The sequence below is a fragment of the Rousettus aegyptiacus genome, unplaced genomic scaffold, assembly GCF_014176215.1.
Source record: "Rousettus aegyptiacus isolate mRouAeg1 unplaced genomic scaffold, mRouAeg1.p scaffold_m13_p_6, whole genome shotgun sequence".
In the NCBI taxonomy this organism is placed as follows: domain Eukaryota; kingdom Metazoa; phylum Chordata; class Mammalia; order Chiroptera; family Pteropodidae; genus Rousettus; species Rousettus aegyptiacus.
Window position 1 is genome coordinate 6,908,974 of NW_023416309.1, and position 22,726 is coordinate 6,931,699.

At 34.8% G+C, this 22,726-nt stretch overlaps 1 non-coding gene across 1 annotated transcript in view; it reads right to left on the reverse strand.

Annotated features, from left to right (window-relative positions):
- The window catches only part of LOC107498386, a 973,375-nt gene that overhangs the window by 590,422 nt on the left and 360,227 nt on the right, over nucleotides 1–22,726 (reverse strand). The window lies entirely within an intron of this gene.

Genomic DNA, 22,726 nt, shown 5'->3' on the forward strand with positions numbered 1-22,726 from the left:
CCATTAAAATGAAAATAAGAAAATGATGTCCCCTCTCATTGTATTACTGAAAATCATATTTTAATCTGTATAAATCAATTGATCAGTGAATCATATTCAGCCAGCTAGAAAAAAATGAAAGAAATTGGATGTATGAAATTTGTAAGGAGGAAGAAAAATTATCACTATTTGCAGAAGTTGGAATATTATATGTGGAAATCTGAAAATGAACTGAAAAATTACTGTGCAGAGTTAATATACTAAAATCAGTAGCTTACGCATAGGAAAATAATTACTATAAGATATATTAGTAGAATATCCCATTTACAATCAGAACAGAAAAATAAAATATCTTAAAACCAATAAAATATATAACAACTATAAAGGAAAAATCTAAATATTATTAATTGAAACCAAAGAAGTCTTAAGTAAATGAAAAGTCATGTCTTAAACAGAAAACTTCCCATCATTTACATGTCACTTCACCATACATTAACTTTCATTTTAGCATTGTCCTCATAAAATCTCCTATATGTTTTTCTTTTTTATAATAAGATAAGCTTATTCAAAAACCAATAAGAAAATTACATCAAATAAACATAAGTTACTGAAGCTCTTAAAAAAATAGCAAGGAGAGAAGACTGGTCTTATCAGATATTAAAATACATTATAAATTCAATTCAAGAAACTAGTAAATAAGGAGATCAGAAAAAAATTTCAAAGGGATCTATGGTGGCTAGAGTTTTTAAATGGCCCCAAGTTCCCCGTGCAATGCTTTTCCCCTGAGTGTAGACAAAACCTGTGAATATGATGGCATGCCACTCCGTGATTAGATTACCTTATATGGAAAATGTAAAAGGTTATGTAGATGTAATTAAGGGCCCTAACCACGTTGAGTTTAAGTTAATCAAAAGGAATAGGGTAGGGAATTGCAAGGTCCTCTAAGAGCTCAGACTGCACCAGGTTGAGAACCAGAAAGAAAGCAAAGGCTTCAGTCCTATAATTTCAAGGAATTAAAGTACATCCAACTACAAAACTATATCTTAAAATGTTTTATGGAAACAGAACCCTTTAAGTGTGTTCACTACCCAAAGTCAAATCTCCTCTGTCACCATATGAAAAATCAAGAGACAACTGATAAACTGAAAATATAATTTTTACTAATGTTATTATCAAAAATATTTATCTTCCTAATGTGTAAAGTACTCCTAGAAAATAAGAGATTGACAATGATCAGAGAAAGATGCTTTGGGCTAAGAAACAAATAGACACTTATGAAACAGAAATTGAGAATCACTCTTAGACATATTAAAAACTCAGTTAAACTCAAAATAAGAAAAATACATTTAAACTGCAAGTGGTACAAGTTTTCACCTAGGAAATTGGCCAGAAAAAATTCCCAACTTCAAAAATTTTGACAATGTAATCTGTTAGTAAAATTGCAGAAAGACAAGTATTTGCATAAATTTCTGATATACTGATTAGTAGAAACCTCTGGAATACTATTTGGCACTATCCAACAAAATACACAAACACATATTTTGATACTACAATCCTAGTTCCATGAGTGTATCCTACACATAATTGACTACATGAGAAAGGACAATGTTATTCATCACTGTATTGCCTGTAATAGGAAAATTTAAAATAATATAAATATCTATAAAAGAAAGAACAGATACATTCATGTCCATCTCCTACTGAAGTGTTAAAGTGTTTTTTTTTCCTAATTTTGATATTACAAAGATTATTTCACTGACTTAAAAATTATATGTCATATGGTGACATATTCTGGTGACAACATTTAAGGTATGATTTGAGCCCCCAAATAAACTACGATCGGGTCCTCAGATGAATTTGAGGGATAAGCGGGGACAGCAGTCAGTTACATGTCCTTCTGTGAAGGTGTATGTATATATGTGAGAGGGAACACTAAAATTATTCTAGGGTTTACCTTTCTTGAATAGGAGAGAGAACACAGGCCTTCATAGCATCTTAGTGGAGAAAATAAAGTATGGTGTATTCCTTTCTAATGGTAGAGAGATATATGTTGGATTGTTAATGCTGGAAAATGAAATAAAATGTTGTCTTAGAATTATTTAATTGAACCTCAGATAAAATTGTGGTGAAACCTGAAGGCCACATGTTTCATTGAACAGTTAATGAATAATCTTAAAAAAAGAAAGACTGTTGACACAGGCGCTTTGAGAATATATTGCATTAAGCAAGCCATTACAATCTGTTATTGAGATAATGGTAAAAGCTTCAGACTATTTACAGGTTAGATATCTTAAAAACATTAAATCTATATACATTAGGCACAGTGGGAGGAAGGTCCTTTCTTGTCAGATTTAAACTTATTTGAAATCTTGTCATCAAGAAATTGAGTCCTGGCTAGTTTATTTGCAAGGAGCTCTCCTGGGACATCCTGACTCAACTAAAATGATTAATTGTTAAAAAAAAAAAAAAACACTTAAAACACTACAATGTCATTTTAACTGGCTTGTGGAGTGAAATTATACTGCTCTTTTTTATGTTTGTATTAGGAAAATAAACTTACTTATCAATCTTTAATACTTAACCTATTAACAATTACCTCACCAATCTTACTATATATAATCCACACTGTATTTAAATAGTATAGAAAGTATATACACAGTATCTAAACCAATTCAGTCCAGTAGAAATTTCTGTGATGATGGAAATATTCTCCAAAAATGCACTATCCAATATGGTAGCCACCAGTTATATCTGCCTCTTGATACACTGAAATGTGACTAGTGGGACAAAAAAATGGGAGTTTTTAATTTTAGTTAATACAAATAGGCTCATGTGACTATGGGTATGGCATAGATTCCATTGGAATAACATTTTTTTCCCTTATGTAAGTGATGCTAGTAAAACAAATGCATATTGCAATACAACTATCATTTAAAATATGACATGGACTTTTTCTTCTGCAAAAGGTAACGTTTAATGAAATTACAAAACAGAACCCCAAAAGATCAAGTGGGAAAAGGAAATAAACAATAACTTGACAATATTGAAAAAAAAAATAAAAAGACAAAAGATCAAAAACTAAAAAGTAAGTAATAAACATAAAGATGGAAATAAAACTACACATATAGTCATTCATGTTGTTGCAAATGCAGAGTCAATTTTTTTGCATGAAAAGATAGTATATAAGATAATTTTATAAAAGAGAGTAAAGCCATATGTTGTTTACACACACACACGTGCACACACACACACACACTCAGAGACACACACAATCTTAAAAAATATCTTAAAGCAAAGTGATCATCAATAGCTGCAAAAAAAAAAAAAGAAGAAGAAAAAAAGAAAGAAAGAAAAAGAAAGAAAGCTGGGCAAAAAGATAATAGGCTAAAACAAACAAAAGTTAATAATAGTAATAAATTGGCAATATCAATGGTAGACAAAGTGATATTTAAGCTGAAAACTACCAATCAGGATAAAGGAGTTCATTATCAGAAATAAAGGCAACCATTTACCAAAATAATAACAACAACAATAATAGAAACTAAATGTAGAATTCAAAAATAAAAATTCAAGGATATTGTGATAAAATATACAGTTAGACATTTTACCATGATTCTTTAGGAATGAATTAGAATTAGTAAACAAATTTTACTTTAGGATGTTGATAAATTGAATAAAATTGTAGCAATTTAATTTTAAAACTCTAGAATGTAAACTTGGAAAGTGCAGGGCTCAGTTTTGTTCCTTGTTACTTCACTCATGCCTTCCAACAATGACTGGTACAGGGCACTGAATAATTATTCATATAGAGAATCTTACTTCCTTCCAATAGAAAAAAAACAATATACATTTATATTTTAAAATATTTTTAAAATCTTGAATACTTAAAAATTCAGAAGGCATTAATGTATAATTTTTGGATCATATTGGAAATCAAAATGGAAATTATAGTGCCAAAGATAGACTGGTGGAGTATCATGTAAAAACAATTGTTCTATGATTTTTTCAGAATTGTCAGTTTGATTGACATACTGAAACCTTGTTCCCAACAGGTGCTAGATATCTCTGTTAAAAGCCAAAACAAATATATGTTGATGAAATGTAATATTCAAATTAATCACTGCAAAAAAATATTTTATGCATATTTTATCTCCTCCTTTTTTAATAACAGGAAAACAATCTTTAAAAGGTGTTTCTTAAGTCAGGGCGTGTCTGCCTCCCTTCTAGAGGTGCTAATATGAAATCCAAGCATTTCATAATCTATCCACTGGGCAAATAAAAGGATCGAGAAGGTACCTGTTTCTTCGTTAGTATTTCTCTGTGGATAGAAACTCTTCCTTGTTATTTGTCATCCCTTAGTGGCAAATTGTACAAACAATGTTGTCAAATAATTTGTAACTACCCAAAGGTGTCATATCCTTCCTTATGTATTTATGCTTAGAGTCAATTCATCAATTCTTGTCTGATCAATTATTTTTTGACAAAGCAAATAAAAAATGAACAAACATTATAACAAGCCCATGATAAAAATACTGAGTTTTCTGTATTCAGTTCATGAGAATATATAAGACTTGTCTTACTTTATACAGTAAATTTTTAAAAAATTGATTATGGATATTTCTAAACACGCAAAAGTAAAATAATGATATAATAAACCTTAATATATCAATCACAACTTCAACAAAGTATCATTAATTCAGCTATCCTTTTTCATAATACTTTATATTTTATTTGTTTGTTTTGCTGTTGTAGTTTAAAAGTATGCCATTTCATCCATTAACATATCAATAGGTATCTTGAATACAGATTTGCTTATTAGCATAAAAGTGAAATGGTAACTTCTAATATATATTACCAAATTAATAATGTGTTTATACTTTTTTTTACACTTCTTTATTCATACTTAACTATCTGGAATTCTTCCAGACCCCCTGACTAAACATATACCTAGGTTTATAATTTGCAGTTTAAGCCAAGCCAATAATTAACATAGTCTTTTCAGGTAGCATAGGATTGCTCCTTGCTCAAATGTTCTCTTCTGCTTTTACAGCTAAAAAGGCATCCAGAAATGCATTAAAGATGGGTAGTTTATGCATCTTCGTGTAATTAGGAGATTTCTATGGATCCATATCACTCTTTAGATGCTCTCTGGTTGGAGTTTTAGGTATCTTTTTTCTAATACAGCAATTAGCAATTTTTTTTTTTTTATCTGCAAAGGGCCAGATAGTGAATATTTGAGGTTGTTACAGGCTATATGGTTTCTATCACATCTACTCAACACTGATGTAACGTTAAAGTATCCATTGACAGTACATAAAAGGATGAACATGACTGTGGTACAATAAAACATTATTTACAAAAATCAGCCCTAATCCACTTGCACGTTCTGAATTTTGATGGCCTCTTTGTTGTAGTTCATGGGTGATATTTCATGGATAGCAGGTATAAGCATAGTCTGTGGACCAGACTAGCTACATCAATTCCTGGATCTTTATTTATTTGCTGTGTGATGCTTAGAAAGTTACTTAACCTTTCTGTATTCAATTTCCTCATCTCTTACTGGAGATTATATAAGTAAATACCTCATAGGGTATGAATAAGGACTTAATTACTAAATACATGTTAAGAACTTAGAACAGCACTCAATAAATAGCAACTATTTGATTATTATGACCTTGTAGACTGTCAGCCTTCTGGTCCTCATTGACACAGCCTCCAGTGAACTCATTTTTTTTAATTTTTTTTAATTTTTATTTTCATATGGTGACATTGGTTAACAAAATCTGGTAAATTTCAGCTGCACATTTTAACAGTAAGGCACATACATACATACATACATATATATATACACACACACACACACACACATTTATATATATATATATATAAAATGTGTGTGTGTGTATATATTTTTTTTACATCGTGTGTTCACCTCCCATAATTAGATTTCTTTCTGTCACCACATATTTGAGTCCCTTTATCCCATCTACCTTCCCCCCACTCTTCTCTCCCATTTCCCCTACCTTCTGGTAACCACCAGTCCATTGTCCATGTCCCTGAGTCTCTGTTTGTCCTGTTCCTTTGGTGCTTTTAGGTTTACATCCAACATATAAGTGATATCATGTGATTTTCAACTTTTTCAGTCTGGCTTATTTCGCTTAGCGTGATTATCTGATTATCTCGAGGTCCATTCATATTGTCGCAAATGGCAGTATTTCATCTTTTCTTATGGCTGAGTAATATTCTATTGACTGTAGAATTCTAATTTTTTGTCAGATCTTTAGAAACACATTGATATAAACCCAAGCTCCAGAGTGAGGTGCTACCCTTAGGCCACATGGCATGCCACTGGATCTAAATTCATCTTGAGGCTCAGAAAACAGAGTAAGCCTCCCTCTGCAGGATCACTCTGATCCACTAGGGTAGCTTTGAGGAGACCTACTAACATGCCATTTCCTCCCCTTACAATACCCTTTCTCCCACTTTGCAAGTTGCTCGTGCTCATCCATTAGATGCCAGGTAAATGATTATTTCCTCAGGAAAGCCTGCCCTCACTTCTACCATGAATTAAAAGCCATCATTATTATGCATTGATTATACCAGAACTTCTTCTTCATATAGTGATAATATATGTAGATATATATATATATGAAATATAGTACTATAGTGATAGTTTTACATTTATCAATGCAATTACTTGAGATAATTACTGAAGATTCCTAAAGGCAGATATATTTTTTTTTCCTGATTTTGTTCACCTTTGGGTTCCCAGAGCTCAGCACCGCACCTGCCACAGAGGAAATTCAATAAATATTTGTCCATTTAGTGAATAAATTTGGAAACAAAAACAAATATAAAGATATGCTACTAAATGCTAGAAAATGCTGAGAAAATATAGATAATAGAAATATAAGAACAGATTCCTCTAAATTAAGGTTAGAGGTTAAAATAGCACACTAATATTTCTGAATAAAATCACTGTGTATGATGATAATTGGGGAGTGCTGAAAGGTTTGGGAGGAAGAAGAGTTCTTTTTTTTTTTTTAATTTATTCTATAAAATATTTTTGGACTGTCCAATTCAGGAACTAGTTTAGAGATGCCCATGGCCTAGCTTTCAGGATTCTGAAGATAGCATGGCAATGAGATTCCTTAAGATTCTGTTAATAAAATTTGTTTATGACTCTTCTCCACTTTACCCAGGATCCCAGAGGTTCTCATCTATTAAAAATGTACCCTTGATAACAAAAACAGACTTCATCAAGGTCACACATTTAGAGATTTTGACACTAAGCTCATTGTTCATTCCACTACAATACACCTGCCACACTTGAATGAAGCTTTCAGCTGGCAACCAACCAATTTGCTACAGCGCAATCATCAATCTTTGTCCTTTTCCATGGAGTCCCATCTACTTTTAAATAAAACTAGAAATATTTATTTTTGTTTTAGGAATTCAATTGTTGGTAGTCAACATTGTATTAGTTCAACTCTCATAAGTTTGGGAAGGATTAGTCATATTCTTAGTGAAATGAAATAGACCAAGGTCATGCAAATTTAAAAAGAACAAGATATAACATTAGTCATAACAGGTTGAATATAGCAGCACTTTTTTACATTAGTCAGTAGATAGCTTGTGAATCTCATGTTTAAATTTTATCATCTAAATTTCGCTTCAGGGCTTCTTGAATTTATAACTTAATCATTCATTGTTTATTAAAAATCAAAACCTGTAGCCATAAATTTACCATGTTCAGGAACTGTAAAAAGAAAAAGAAAAAGAAAGAAAGAAAGAAAGAAAGAAAGAAAGAAAGAAAGAAAGAAAGAAAGAAAGAAAGAGAAAGAAAGAAAGAAAGAAAGAAAGAAAGAAAGAAAGAAAAGAAAGAGAGAAAGAGGGAGGGAAAGAGGGATGGAGGGAGGGAGGAGAAAGGGAGAGAGAGGAAGAAAGGAAAAAAGACAATATAACCACTACTGATTATATTATAGCTGCTATCTTCAAATATTTACATCCCTCAAGTGCATGAAACATCAGATATTATGTGTAACAAATTCAGATATTCTAGAGGTAGAAAAAAAGATTATAAGTAGACAGGAAATACCACAGAACACAAGAAGTGTGTAAGCTTCAGTTTGAAGTAAAATCATGTGGTGAAGCAGGAACCTAGGGTAGAGCAGACATATTGATGCAGATTTTAAATTTTTATGGTCTTTATAAATGACAAGCCAGAGAGATTATTTTCTAGAGAATGACTAAAGTTTTATAGCACAATATGCATGTGGCGTACATATGTAAGTGTAATACTCAAACCTACAAATATATATGAACTCCATAAATAGAGCAATATTATTGTTTATTAGTTATATAACATACTTTTATAAAAATATCAAATATTTCCTAGTCATTCCAGAAATAGCACTAGAAATGACACACACGGTATTTTCCATTTATCAAAAAAATGCTTTATCCATCTTGTATCAATCTAAGGTTAATTTTATTTATGGTTAAATAAATTGGCCATTTTGAAGAGGGTCTGACATATGAATGGAGTGTAATTTGGGGTGAAATAGTCAAAAAATGGTTTCCATTAGAGGAGACTGAGACAAAAATTAAATTAGAAGACATGACTAAGGTCTCGATGGCATTTCTCTTTTTGGGTGAATTCTGTAGAACTAAGGGAGAGCCTAAGGGTTAGATAATTCTTATCCTTGGTGAGAAGTAGAGCAGAACATATGCTGGAAGGATGTCAAAGTCCAAAACCAAGGTAGAAAGTTCAAAGTAGCCCATTATCAGCGGGCTAAGACAAGAAAGGAAGTCAAAAGATTAACAGTAAAAACCCAGTTTACCAAACTGCTTCATAAAAGTAAGTTTACAGGAAGCCTGGACTAGTTCCAGAAATAGAAGAGGTTTAACTTTTCAGTGTATTTCCTGGACAAGCCCATGTAATTATGGCACATTAAGAGGCTAAAGCAGATATGTATCAAGACATTTATTCATTTTTATTCCAACAGAAATTTAAAGTAGTTTCTAAAGACAAACTTTAACAAGATATATAAATTAAAAGTGAGAGAAGAAATGAAGAAAACATAGTCAGTTAAGCCTGAAAACTATATCATGCTGACCCACACATTGTTAGAGAATGGCTCAAATATAGTTTTAACATTTCAATAGCCCAAGAGATGGAGAAAACCTAATCATATAATTCAGAATGCCCATAGAAATATATTATGCCTCAAAGAAATCTTATAATTCCCAGACTAAAGAAGATATTTCTTATATGATCACCAAAGCATGATTTCTCAATAAAATGTAATATAAACACTGAATCTAAAAACAGGTGCTATCAAAGTTTAACATAAGTTTAATAGTAAAAGTAATAATTAGGCAAAGTAATCATAAAATGGTAGCTTCAGTGTGACTGTTTGCCATTTATCAGAGCTGTAAAATTGTGCTACTTCCAAGTATTACTCTCCTAAAAAGTGCAGATTTGAGGAGAAAATCTTACAGGCAATAGAAGTGCTCTAATAGGAAGACTAGGAGGAATATTAAAAAGTCAGGGACTTAGGACTCTTCTAAAGGCAAAGAGAAACACTAAAGCCCTTCCTGATAATGTTGCAGAAAGAGTGCAGGTGTCCTGGCTGAAGAAAGTGAAGAAAGGTGAGTTTTCAGTCAAGCAGATTAAAACCAGAGTGATAACTGAGGCAAATCCATCTTGAGTGATTATTTATTCAACAGATGCCATACGCTTATTTGAAACTTCAAAATACAGTCAAATTAGAAAGGCATAAATAGACCCTTCGAAGAAAACAAGGCCAAAGGGAATTAAGTGATGCTTGTTGTTCTAACAATGCTTAGAGACAGACTCCAAGTGGAACAGTGGTTATTAAAGCCATTATTTCTTTTGGAATTACTAAATGAACTTTCTATTTTGTAAATATATGTATCTGCACTTAAATTGGAGAACCATTATTTTGAGAACTCTGGTTAAAAAAAATTATATCAATGTAAAAACTATTTTAATTTAGTGTTTTCACATGTACAGAAAAGACAAAAAGACATAAAGGTATGTTGATCATATGAAATTTCATGACAAAATGTTAAAAAGCTAGAGGAAACTAACATGACTTTCAAATGTAAAAAACTCCATGAACATAGCCTATGTTATTCTAATTAGAGTTAATTAAACTTTTATCCAAACTCAAGAAACCAAATTTGAAAGCAAGGGTGAATCATGTTATTATAAGGATAACTTGTGAATAATTTATTTTCTTCAATAAGTTGTTCACAGATATTAGAACTTATGTCCTTGTTGTTGTAATGAGTATTGTACTTATTGCGCAATTAGTTGGTTCTTTTCCTAAACATATTCGAAGATAATTAGTTAGCCACTGACCTTCTCTGATGTCTCTTGTAGCTAAAAAAAAAAAAAAAGATTTTTCTTGGGGAGAGAGGTAATGAGAGACAGGAAGAAGTTTTCTATCTATCCTATTTCTCCCCCATCTGTCCTCCTCTGTTGGTCTCTAGTGCTGACAGAGTGAAGGATAGAGTCAGAAAGTAAAGATGTCAAAGGCCAGGTTGATGAACACAGAGTTGGAGAAAGTGCTTCCCAGCACCTCAGACCATAGAGAAGCTAAGAAGTACAGGGATCCACATGAGACCAGTCCACTGCTCCCAGAAATATATCCTTCCATGGAAGAAGATTTTTTTCTAAAGAACTGTGCATGTGATCATTGCCCATGGTGGCAAAAGGTGCCCTGGTCCAGCAGTCATTACAATGTGTCTGTTAACGCTAATGTGATCAAATGTGGGCTTACAGGCTGATGAGGCCTGGTACCTAGGACAAGTGCCTTATGACTCATCTTGCAACCTTGCAAGGGGAGAAAAACCAGCATGTTTAGCACGTCATCCATCAGAATGAATGTAAAACACCTGAACAACAAAAGGTCTGGGTATGGCTGCAAACTACTGAAAAAGAGTCACCACCCCTTTGACAGCCACATTCCACTGGAACATGAGCTCCAGAGGGCAAAGAATTTATTTTGTACAGTTTTATCCACACCACTAGGAACAGTGCATGGCATGTGGTAGGCACTCAATAAATATTTGTTGAAGAACTAAGAGTGCCTCACCACTACCACCACCACCATGAAATGCTAAATGCAACTGACCATCTGTAATTGATGTCTTTTTTTCATTACCTGCTTTTGAAACTATCCCAAACTGAGGTCTCTCAGGATAAGTTCCTTTGCCAAATTATTCTAAAACCAAAACTTATGAATTTCTAGCACAATTTCTTAGACCCTGACCCTCCTACCTCACTACCCACCTTAAGAATAAATTAAAAAAAAAAAGAATATGAAGGCTATAAAGCTATAGCTTTATAGCTTGGTGAGCTTAGCTCTTTGTGTATAGAATAAATACATAATAGACACCCTCCACCCTGCATGGCCATCCTATTTTAAAAAGTAGGAGTGTCTACCACCAAAAAATCTGTCATGCTCTTGAAAAACCCAAGGCTCATCCTAATATTCTTCTAATAAGAACAGTAGTGCACTTCCATGTAAACAAACATACCTAGGAAACTGGAGGAATAAAGAAGCCCCATCCTAAAGATAGGAACCTGGGCTGTGAACCTGTGGCTGGAAAGCTAGGGGAAAAGGTGAGTGCTTTGACAGGAAGTCGCTGGAGATGCTAGGATTTGGAGGTAGACATACTGACAACTTTGAGCAAAAAAACCCAACAACGACAACAACAAAAACATAGTGGTGAGAAGAGAGCAGTGTATTAGCTCCGGTTATTGAAATTCCCCTCCCTTTCTTCCCAATGGCCACCAGGCTTGGCATGTGACCAGAGCCAAACACTGCTACTTTCATAAGGCACAAAATTATTGATAAGATCTTTGTTCTGGCCACTCCCATTAAACAGTATTCATCGCTTGGGATATTATCTATCTACCTTGGGATAATGTTGTCTAATGGATTATAAAGTCCATCAATTTATTAATTAGGCTACTATGTCCTAGGGAATTGGTTGCAAGAATATAAAATAAATAAAATAAAGACATCTTAAAAGTCTCCTGGGAAAATAAGTTGTACTTTCTTATCATGGGTTTGGTTAATGGGTAGTGCAATCTTTAGAAACAGGCCATAAGAGTAGGACTTATCCAGGAACAAAAGTTCCCAAAATTATTAATTCCTACTTATCTGTTAACATTAAAAGAGCCTCCTTGTCTTATAACAACTTGGTAATTCAAGTTTCCACCCCCAGATCCAGGTGTTGTTTTACTAAATTTGTGACTATAAGCTGCTGTCCTTCTCTAAAGGCAGCATTCATTGACCGAATATAAGACTGGAGCATTTCAGAAGCCAGATCTGTTTTTGCTGAGGGTTAAAAATTTGCTATTCGAGGCCTACTGGAAGGGAACAACTTCCCTAAGACCTTTTCAGAACAAAGGGATGGTAACAATCAACCAACCAAATAAAAATTAGAAACAGGAGTTTAGCCATAATCTACTTTTCTGAAATAGGGTCTTCTGGGGTATTCTTCAGCTAGAACTAAATTGTTAATTTAAAGTCAAGTGTGTTTTTTAACATAATGTGCTTTCCTGTGTACCTCCAAGCACCAATGAAGAAAGAAAATGCATGCATTAGAATCAGGGGAAGTTTTTTCTAGAAATTAAATGAAAAGAAGAACTGGTATCAGAGTGAGGCCCACATACAACATGAGCATTAAGCTTACTCACCATGTGCCTCTATTAAAAAGGTCAGTATTTCCTAAGATGGAGCAATGAGAGAATATTTTTTTAAAAAAGAAAGAAAAATATGAAGAGAAAGAAAAGAAGAGAAAAGGAAAGGTAAAGGAAAAGAAAAAGAAAAGAAAAAAAGAATATTGTTTACCCATGAACCTTGAATTTTCAATGCCATGTGTTTTAGGGATGTAAAAGTTAAATTAGCATATAAAAAGTGATGGAAAAAGAACTAGAGAAAATACTTCTAAAAAATGAAAAATTAGAGAAAGTTTTTAAGAATATCATAGAAGAAACAGAAATATTTTTCCACAGAATAGTTGACCTTTCAAAGAAACAGATTAAATAGAATATGTAGTCTGAAAAACACATTCCTTATTAATAAAGTGCCCACTCTGCACAGCAAGCAGATAGCCCAGTCTAAATCAAGGGGATGGTGTCAGTATCTTTCCTGGTCATTCTTCTGTCTGTGTGAAACAAGCATCTTTACAGCTTTCTATATAGAAACATAACCTGCTATGAATTTAAATCTATGACAACCCATGTTACTGGTTGATTAAACGAAATTGTTTACAGTATCTGTGGTATGAATTTAACTCAGGAACAATTAAAAACTACCATCTCTTGTTGAAAGGGTTTACTGGCCTGAGCCTCTGACCATCATCACTTGCCATGCACCTTTTCATTGTCATCCCTGCAGCTACTTGATATGCAGATATTGGCCCCCATTCCAAAGTGGGTTCATTTGTTACTATTTTCAGGTAGCATATAGTGAGTGCTAGTTAATCCAAGGTTTTGAGAGTGCATTTTGTGTTAGAGCAATTCATATTAAAAGTCCATGATAGAAATGGCAATACGAAATCCTATGAAATCCTCTCTCTCTCTCTCTCTTTCTCTCTCTCTCTCTCTCTCTTCTGGTCTCTCACACATTTCTTGTTTTTCCTCCTAAGCAAACTATGAGCAAACTATAAGCTATTGCATAGGCAAATCATAACCCTGGTTTCATTTGTGCACTCTCATTCAAAAACCCTTTCTTAAGCAACACTATAAAACTTGGCACACTCTAGGTGATGAAAAATTCAAAGATTAAACAATATTCTCAAGCCTAAAAGATCTTATGACTTTGTAAAGTGAGACCATGAGATACACAGAGATAATGCCCTTTGATAAGCACTAGGGTATGGAGGCATAACCAGTGATTTCTGTAACCTAGGCTGAGGCAGGAGTCATGATACCTCTTGATGGAAGCCAACAGGAATATCACATTTCTTGGCATAAGAAATTCAGAAGCATCGATATATTTAGCATAACAATATATATTATCTTATATTCATTATTAAAAACTTGCTATTGTGTTTCACTAGGCTCTTATAATGTTGCATACCATAAAAACTGAGCTAGAAATTTCTTTCTCCCATCTCCTTGTTTCTAAGTGACTATTAATAGGTTGAACTATTTTTGACAAAAATGAATCAAGGTTGCATATGAAAACTTAAATTGCTGAGTTTTAATAGCTATTTTGTGATGAAAGCTTGACTTTATATACTGCCAGAAAGTATCACATTAATATGATTAATTTTCTCAAAATATAATGTAGCCTGAATTCAGGCTGCTCAATTATATTTGTGCAAAGAAATATGAGAAGTCATGGATGTGCTCCTGAGTGACATTGCAAAACAAATTCCTCAGAGAACAACACAGTAAATTAACTCAAGTGATTTAATCCCACACCAGAACTAAGCACACAAAGCAAACAACCTTCACTTTTGGAATTCCACTTTCTTTCCTTCTCTTTCCTTAAGAGTATTTTCCAAATGTTAGTGGTGAGCCTTTCTCTAGACTGAGGCCGAGAGGACTTATGGTTATAGAATATGATATTTGCCATGAGCTATGCTGGAGATGTTCTATCCATACAGAGCAAGGTCCACTTGTGAGCATTTGGAAACCAAAGAGATTGAGATTATGATAGGGTAAAACAGCAATTCAACACATCTAGTGAAAATGAGAACTGGAGTCTGAGTGCAAAAAAAAGCTCTCTCTGTTCTACAAGTGTTTCCACACCTGAGGAAGTAGCAACCTGGGATGTATGTTGCAAACTCACACTTGGAATCAGAAAGTTCGTGTAAATGCTGGTGGAAAACCAAGCCAGGGGCCTGGATACAGCTGTTCCACAGACTGTCACTCAGGGGCCACCATGTCCTTTGTTCCCATGTTCCTAATGACAAGGGCAAATACCTCCGCCACTAACGTGTATTAACTGATTTAATCATCACAACAACCTTATGAAGCACACATTTGTATTTTCTCCATTTTATAAAAGAGGAAACTGAAGCTAGAATCATTAAGCAACTTGCAATAAGTTGCTTGGCTAGAGGGAAGCCAAGATGGATTCCAGCCCAAGCGGGCTCTGAGCTATCCTTTTAACCTCTGTGTTATACAGCTTTTTGGTTCTGCTGCCCCAAATCCTAAGCAGCATCTGGACCTCCAAGGGACCCACCTCTAGTGGGTTCATGCCAGTTATAAGAAAGTGACTTTTCTAAACAAAAACCTACCACTTTCACTAGCTTCCAATTACACCACAGCAGGTCAATTGGTGGCTTACAGGCCAGCTACACGACCCATTTTTTTAAATTAGTTGTAATGATACACAATTAAAACTTTCCAACAAAAATGCAATCATCTGCCTGCTTTATATGCATTCCTGGAAAAGAAAATGGCTATAACAACACTGGACCAATTTCATTAGACTGGGCTGCTTCCTTCACTTATGTTTCTATTTGTCCAATATGGGCATTTGAGTTTGAGATCCCAAACCATACAAGCACAGGCTTATAATATAGTACTAGGGATAAAGGAGAAAAGATATCCACTCTTCTTGTTACCAAAATGCTTCATGTAAAATACAGGACTAAGCCAATCAACTAATGTGACCTTAGAACAGCCATTTCCGCTGTTAAACCTATCTCTAAAGTTTCCAATAGAAAATATGAAAATAAATCAAAAACTAATACAGGGATAAAAGAAACATAATGCCTTGTACCCATGAGATGAAAGCTACTAGGGCACACTTTTTCCGTCTTCTGCCCACCCTAGATTTTCACATCTGGTCACATCAGGGAAAGCACCTCCTGGCACATCCATATTCTCTTGGCAGAAGATAAATTTAGAGTCACTTTCAGGACTCAGTTCCAGGACCTACTCAAGTGTCCCAACTCTCCTTCTTGCAGACAGTATGTTGTGTTAAGGGCAATAGTGATAACAACTGTCCTTGTAGTCAAACACACTCCACCCCCACCTCACTCTCCACCTTCCCCAAACATTGCAGTTCAATTTTGAACCAGAATTTTTCTGTCATTCCTGCCTAACTAAGACATCATACCTGGAACCCCAGATGTACTCTGAATACTTTCTGTTTTAATCACAACAAGTCTTGTTGTCCTAGCAAATTCCTATAAATCTCCCTTCTGAGGCTAAATCCTATTTTTCTTCTTTCTCACAATTCAGCAATCATAATCATTCCATCTGAATCCATGACCGGATTTCTTATGGCCATATCCATCCCAGATGGAGACTAGCAGCAGCTCAGGAGCTTACACTATAAAATGCAGGTGATTAAAGAAAAAAAAAAAAAAAGGTAAGCCATACGACCCTTTCTACAATGAAAATGTTGAGAGGAATTTAATCTGGAAAATAAAAGTGAATTGGGAGTAGGAAGGGGCCTTCCCCTGTTTCTAGGTCCATTACCCTGAAGTGTATATATTATGCACTAAGGTTCTGAAGGCCAGTGAGTTACAGCATTTGTGCACAGTGCCTAACCATTCTTCATGGGGCCAACACATGCAAACCCATAGTTTCTCCTTTCCCTATCCAAAAATTGGTAAGAACACCAGGACATCACTCCGAGTCTTCCAGTTTATAAAAGCACCAATTTGACTCATATTTTTTTTCATAATCCTTTTCATAGTTTACTATCTCAGAAAATTTTCACATTAAGAACCATCTTACACATAAGAGAATACAATAAAAAATAAGATCTCTTTTATCTGGGTACAATTATGAGACAACACCAGTTATTTTTAGTATCTGCTCTGGGTGGCCATGCCGGGGAGGATGGATTGTCATTGGAGGGTTGTAAAAGCTACAACTTCCTTTCAGTTAATTACCCATGCCTCATGCAAAGGAGCGATTAGAGTGCTCTTTGCTAATACAGAGATAAATGATTGCCTTATTGGGAGCTTTACTGGGAGCAGAGGATATGCAGAATGAGTGAGTACAGAATCTTCTCTATTACTGTCTAGTCCAAAGGTAGATGAAATCTTTGCAGAGTTTCCAAAGTGGCACCTCCAAAATGCCTACAACCACTGTTAAAAGAGCATGGGCTATGATTAGGTGACTGAAAAACTTTCAGCATAGTGTTTTTGGTCATTTTCCAAAGTGTTTCTTCAAACTTCATACAAACCAGGAAAAGAAACCATCTTTTGACATTTGACAATGACTGCTACTGAGTGCAATGAGAAAACATTTGGGACAAAATCCTCCAGGGGGGGATTTTCTAAGGACTAGGTTGCACCACACAGTCAAAAGAAGCACCCAGAAGAAACTCTCACTTGACAAGCTGAGCCAAAGGGAGCTCAACTATTTAAGTGATCTGTATTTCTTGCTTCATAATATCATTCTACAAAGTTCAAGGTTGATATACACAGTGTCACCTTAATTAACATTTAGAAAATAAGGATTCTTTCCTCTGAATGGATAGGGGAAAGAGAAGTTCTGTGATGCTACCTCTCTCCATCTCCTTCCCTTTCCCCTACTTTGCTGTAATTAAATATTTCCCTCAGCTGGTAATCAGCATTAACCCCAGTCCCCATTCAGAGCTCCTGAGAGAATCGAAGTTAAATCAGCCTAGAGACTTCTCTCTTTCAAGTTAAATTATTTCAATCTCATTGACCTCTCATTCACTTTAAGAAGTAGATTCAATAGCAAAGTATTTGTTCGCTATATTTTGAGAACTCTTCTAGGGAAAGGCCATTACTTTTTGCAGTAAGCTGAGGATAGAAGTAGGTTTACTGTCTCTAAGGATAACTGATTTCGATTGATCTAGTTAAAGCTGTGAAACATGTTGCCAAGGTTAATTATAATTCATCAATCACACCAACACATGGCATTCGCTGATGGAGACAGCGTTGCACATTTGTTTGAGGTATGTAAACAACACTGTAAGACATCAGTTTTAATAATCTTTTACTACATGTTCATTGTTGGGAAAATGTGATTTAAGGAAAATCATTTACTCGTCCCCAAATGCATTAATGCAAAACAAGTTTACATTTTTTTATTCTTTATGAAGAAAATCAACACAGCCAACAGAAATCAAGTATAAAAGGTTTTTAGTCAGTTTAATTTCCATGAAGTGTTTATTGATGTATGAAGCCAAAACATTATTTAGATAAATGCGTTTTTGTCTATGTGGATTTTAGAAAAAGAATCAGATAGATTTCTTTATGGTTTCTTTCTAGGTAAACTTTAAAAAAGGATTGTAAACAAGTCAGAAGTAGTTTCAGTTGATGGTTCTTTTCAGCAGGTGCTGACACTGATGAAAAACTTTGACTTGAAATGAAACCAAAATGAGAGTTGTCTTCCAAGGCCGGTGGTGTTTTCCTTAATATAGTTTGAGTCAAATGACCAGCATGTATATTGCTGCATAGAGGCTTTATTTTCTAATGACCTTTCCAGAAAAAAATCATTCATTCATTCGCTCATTCATTCATTCTTTCATTGTGAAATGACTATTTATGAGACTTTCTGTGCTGGGTATTCAGTTAGGTTGAGATCAGCAATAAACAAACCAGGTATGGCTTCTAACTTCACACAACTGATAGTCTTCAGAGGAAGACAAAACTTTAAATAAATAACTATAATAAAGTGTGCTGTGAATCATAGTAGGAGAACAATGCACTATGAGGAGGCTGAAGTTGACATCCTACTCATCCAAAAGGCAAGCAAAATGTTCTGGTAGAAGTACTTTCAGGTGCACATCTGAATATAATTCATATCTTGTCAAGTCACAAAGAAAAAAAGATAGCTTCAAAAAGAGATGGTCAGGGCTTCTTACATTGTTTTTTTTTAGCCATAAAATACCCTCAGAAAAATTGTTAGGCCATGCGTAGAATACAGATTAATGAATACAGCCAGAGAGAGAGAGAGAGACAGAGAGAGAGAGAGAGAGAGAGAGAGAGAGAGAGAGAGAGAGAGAGAAAGAATCAAAATTAAGAACTAAACACTAAACACCATTCCCTTCCAGTCACTTAAAAACCTGTTTCATATTTCACACAGGTCCAGCATTGGTTCTCAAATCAATTTGTTAACCAAACCAACATGAAATTGCTCATTGCTCTGTTTATATCAGTTCTACTTGCATGGAGTATTATTTTTAAACCATAAAACATTTCCTGTAATAGTGTCTTGGTACTAATGAATTCCTTTAGCTTACTTTTGTCTGGGAAGCTCTTTATCTGTCCTTTGATTCTAAATGATAGCTTTGCTGGATAAAGTCCTCTTGGTTATATATCCTTTGAATACTTTGTGACAACCCTTCTGTTCTACAAAGTTCTTTTGAGAAATCAGCTGCAAGTCTTATGGGTGCATCCTTGTAGGCAACTAATGGTTTTCTCTTGCTGCTTTTAAGATTCTCTCTTCGCATTTAACCTTTGGCATTTTCATTATGATATGTCTTGGTGTGGGCCTCTTTGGGTTCCTCTTTCTTGGGACTCTATGAGCCTCCTGGAGTTTTATGTTTACTTCCTTCACCAGATTAGGAAAGTTTTCCATCATTATTTCTTCAAAGAGCTTTTCAACTTCTCGTTCTCTCTCTTTTCCTTCAGGTTGCCCTGTGATGTAGATGTTTTTACAGTGAATTTTGACCCATAGACTCTTTAAATTGCTATTATAGTCTTGGTTTCTTTTTTCTTGCCATTCTGATTGAGTGTCCTTGGCTTTCCCATCTCTGTATTAGTGGTTTGATCCTCTTCTTCATCCAATCTGTTGATTCTCTCAGTATACTCTTCATTTCGGATAATGTATTCTTTATTTCTGACTTTTTATAATTTCCATTTTTATGTTTTTTATCTCCTTGATAAAGTTCTCACTGAGTTCATATACACTTCCTCTAAGTTCACTGAGCATCTTTTTAACCAGTGTTTTGAACTCTTCACCTGTTAGACTGCTTGACTCCATTATTCCTGGATCTCCGTTCTGTTCTCTCATATGGTTTCTGCTTCTTTGTCTTCCCATTTTGGCTGCCTTTCTGTGTCTGTTTCTATGTAGTAATCAAAACTCCTAAGTCTCCTGGTCTTATTACCATGAGTTTTTGTAGTAGGTGTCCAGTGGCACAGTTCTGAGAGGGACTCAGCCGCAGGCCAAGTTTAGCCCAAGCTTCTGCCCCTCTGGGACCACCTATTAAGATTCAGCAAGCAATCTGCAGATGCTGTGCTTATAGTTGCCTCAAGAAAACACACCAGAAACTGAGGTAAGCTGCCACCAGTGTGGGTCTCGGAGCTGCTCAGCAAGGGGCATCTGACTCACCAAGGACACAACTGGATGTAGCTTGGTTAGGGCCATGAGTTGGGGGAGATGGAGTTTCAGGGAATCCTCTGGATGGAGCTACATCTGTTATCAGTCAATGAGGTCTCTGTTATGGCCTTGCTTGTGTCTGCACATAGGGAGAAGGGAGGGCTCAACAGAGAAACAATGGATACCCTCAGCACTTCTGCCTGGGAGAAAGTCTCACCTCCAGCCCTCTCTGACAACTCAGTGTCCCTCTGTAAGCCCAGTACCCGAATGAGCGCTGGTGCTCAGAGTGAGCAGGTCCATCACCACAAAAGTGCAGTCGCAATCACGGCTCCTTTAAGGAGTATATCCGCAGCTGTCAGCTGCAGCTGCCATAGCCTCTGTCCCACTCAGCCACTGGGGAATGGACAGCTTCGCATCTTCACTCCCTCCTACATTTGCAGCATAATTTCTTATTTCTCTCTCTAGTTGTAGGGCTTCTGTTCATTTAGACTGCAGGGGACTCTGCCTGCTGTTTCATGTTTCTCTCACAACTTGATGTGATCACAAGAGCAGATGAACAAAGCCTCTATCATCTACACCATTTTGCCCAGTCTCTCAGTATTTAGCATTTTGCATGGACAAATTTCTAATTGAGAATAAGAAATACATTTTAAAATCAATTTTTTTCAAATCTTATAGAGTGGCATTCCATTTAAATTAAATGCAAAAAAAAATTGATTTTTTTTTTTTAATGTGGCCATTCCTAGACAGGTATGTGTTGTGTATTTCTGTTTACATTAGTACCTTGAGTTAATGGGTTTATATGCGAATTAGAGCCAGTTACCTATTTATACTCATTATGTTGAAATAATATTTTGCCCTCATATGTATTTTTTTTTAAACTGATTCCTCGATGCATAAAATGAACTTATCTATCATTGCCATTAAATAAATAGGTCATCATCTTAGTCAAAACTGGGTTCTGTGCACAGTATACATACACATATCCAGTTCTTAGAGGGCTGTTTTGCAAAATATTTGCATATTAAAGCCTTAATAAAGCCTTAATAACATCACATACAAGGAGATCATTTTCTCTTCCGAGAAATATTATGTGACTCATAATATTACTGGAAAGATGAGTTACATTTTGACATTGTACCAAAATTCAAAGTAAAAACATAATCAAGTCTACCATACTTTATATTCTATCTCCTAAAATCATTTTTTCTTCATATATAAAGAACTTAATACAATTATATCTTTTGAGATCCCTGACAGCTGGCCTTTATAGTGGAAATATATGGAAGAGTTGGTAAATAAAATATGCATACATCATTTCTATTTAAAAGTAATTCCTAACCCAACATCTGCAAAAGATATCTCCCAGACTCTGGAGACCCCAACTGCCACCATCTTTCTCTGCTGAAAAGTCACACTAATCCAGTCCTGAGTATCTTTCACTGGCCTTTTGACTTAAGGAAAGCTGGACTCTTGTTAAGAAAAACAGTCCAGTTTTTCAGGTCATGTCAGTACATAACCATTCTAGAAAATTCTGATTTCAATTTCCTACAAATAAAATAAAGATCACAGAGATACTGTCTTCTGCTACAATTTCAGTCTATGCAGCTGAATTCTAAGGCAAACTTTTGAAAAGTTTTCTAGCTGTAGACACATGTCAGTCAATTCTGGAAAATTTCAGTAAGAAATCAAAGACTTTCAATAGAAAATGACAGATTGAGCACACATGTACCCTATATTGAGTAATGTCAATAAATTAAGGAATAGATGCACATATGTAGTTTTTAACCACAAAAAGAAACTTTAACAATAGTTATCTCTGGACTGTTGGATTCAGATTTGTAGTGGGGCAGTGAAACTTCAATTTTACCTTTTGAATTATTTCATTTTTAAACCATATGAGTAAGCTACATTTTTATATAAATAAAAAAAATCATATTTTAAAATAAAATATATCAACATATATTTGCTTTCAAAGAGAGGCAGAACTGGAAGGGACACTATCCATTCTCCTGTATGTAATCTGGTAGATGGTTGTTCAGATATTTCTTTAATGATAATGGAGACAACTGAAAATGTTCAGACACACTGAGATGGGATATGAGTTAGATAAAGTGGAGTTTTTCCACTGAGTCAGTTAAAAGCTTTAAAAGAGAATGAAACACCAATTTTCCAGAAATATTGTGACACTCTAGATGGAGCCAGAAAAACAATTCCATGGAGGAAACTAGATTGGAGTGAAAGAAAACTGAAGTTCAGAAAGAGGCAGCAGAAGTGATTAACTGCAAAGCATGGGGTCTAGAATTAAGCAGGTTTGGCTTTCAAAAGAGCTCCCATTCTTTCTATGTGTGTGTGTGTTGGGGAGCAATGGGCAAGAGGCTCATTCTTCTGTCTTATCTGATCAAATGAGTATAAATGAAAACTGCAATGTAGGAT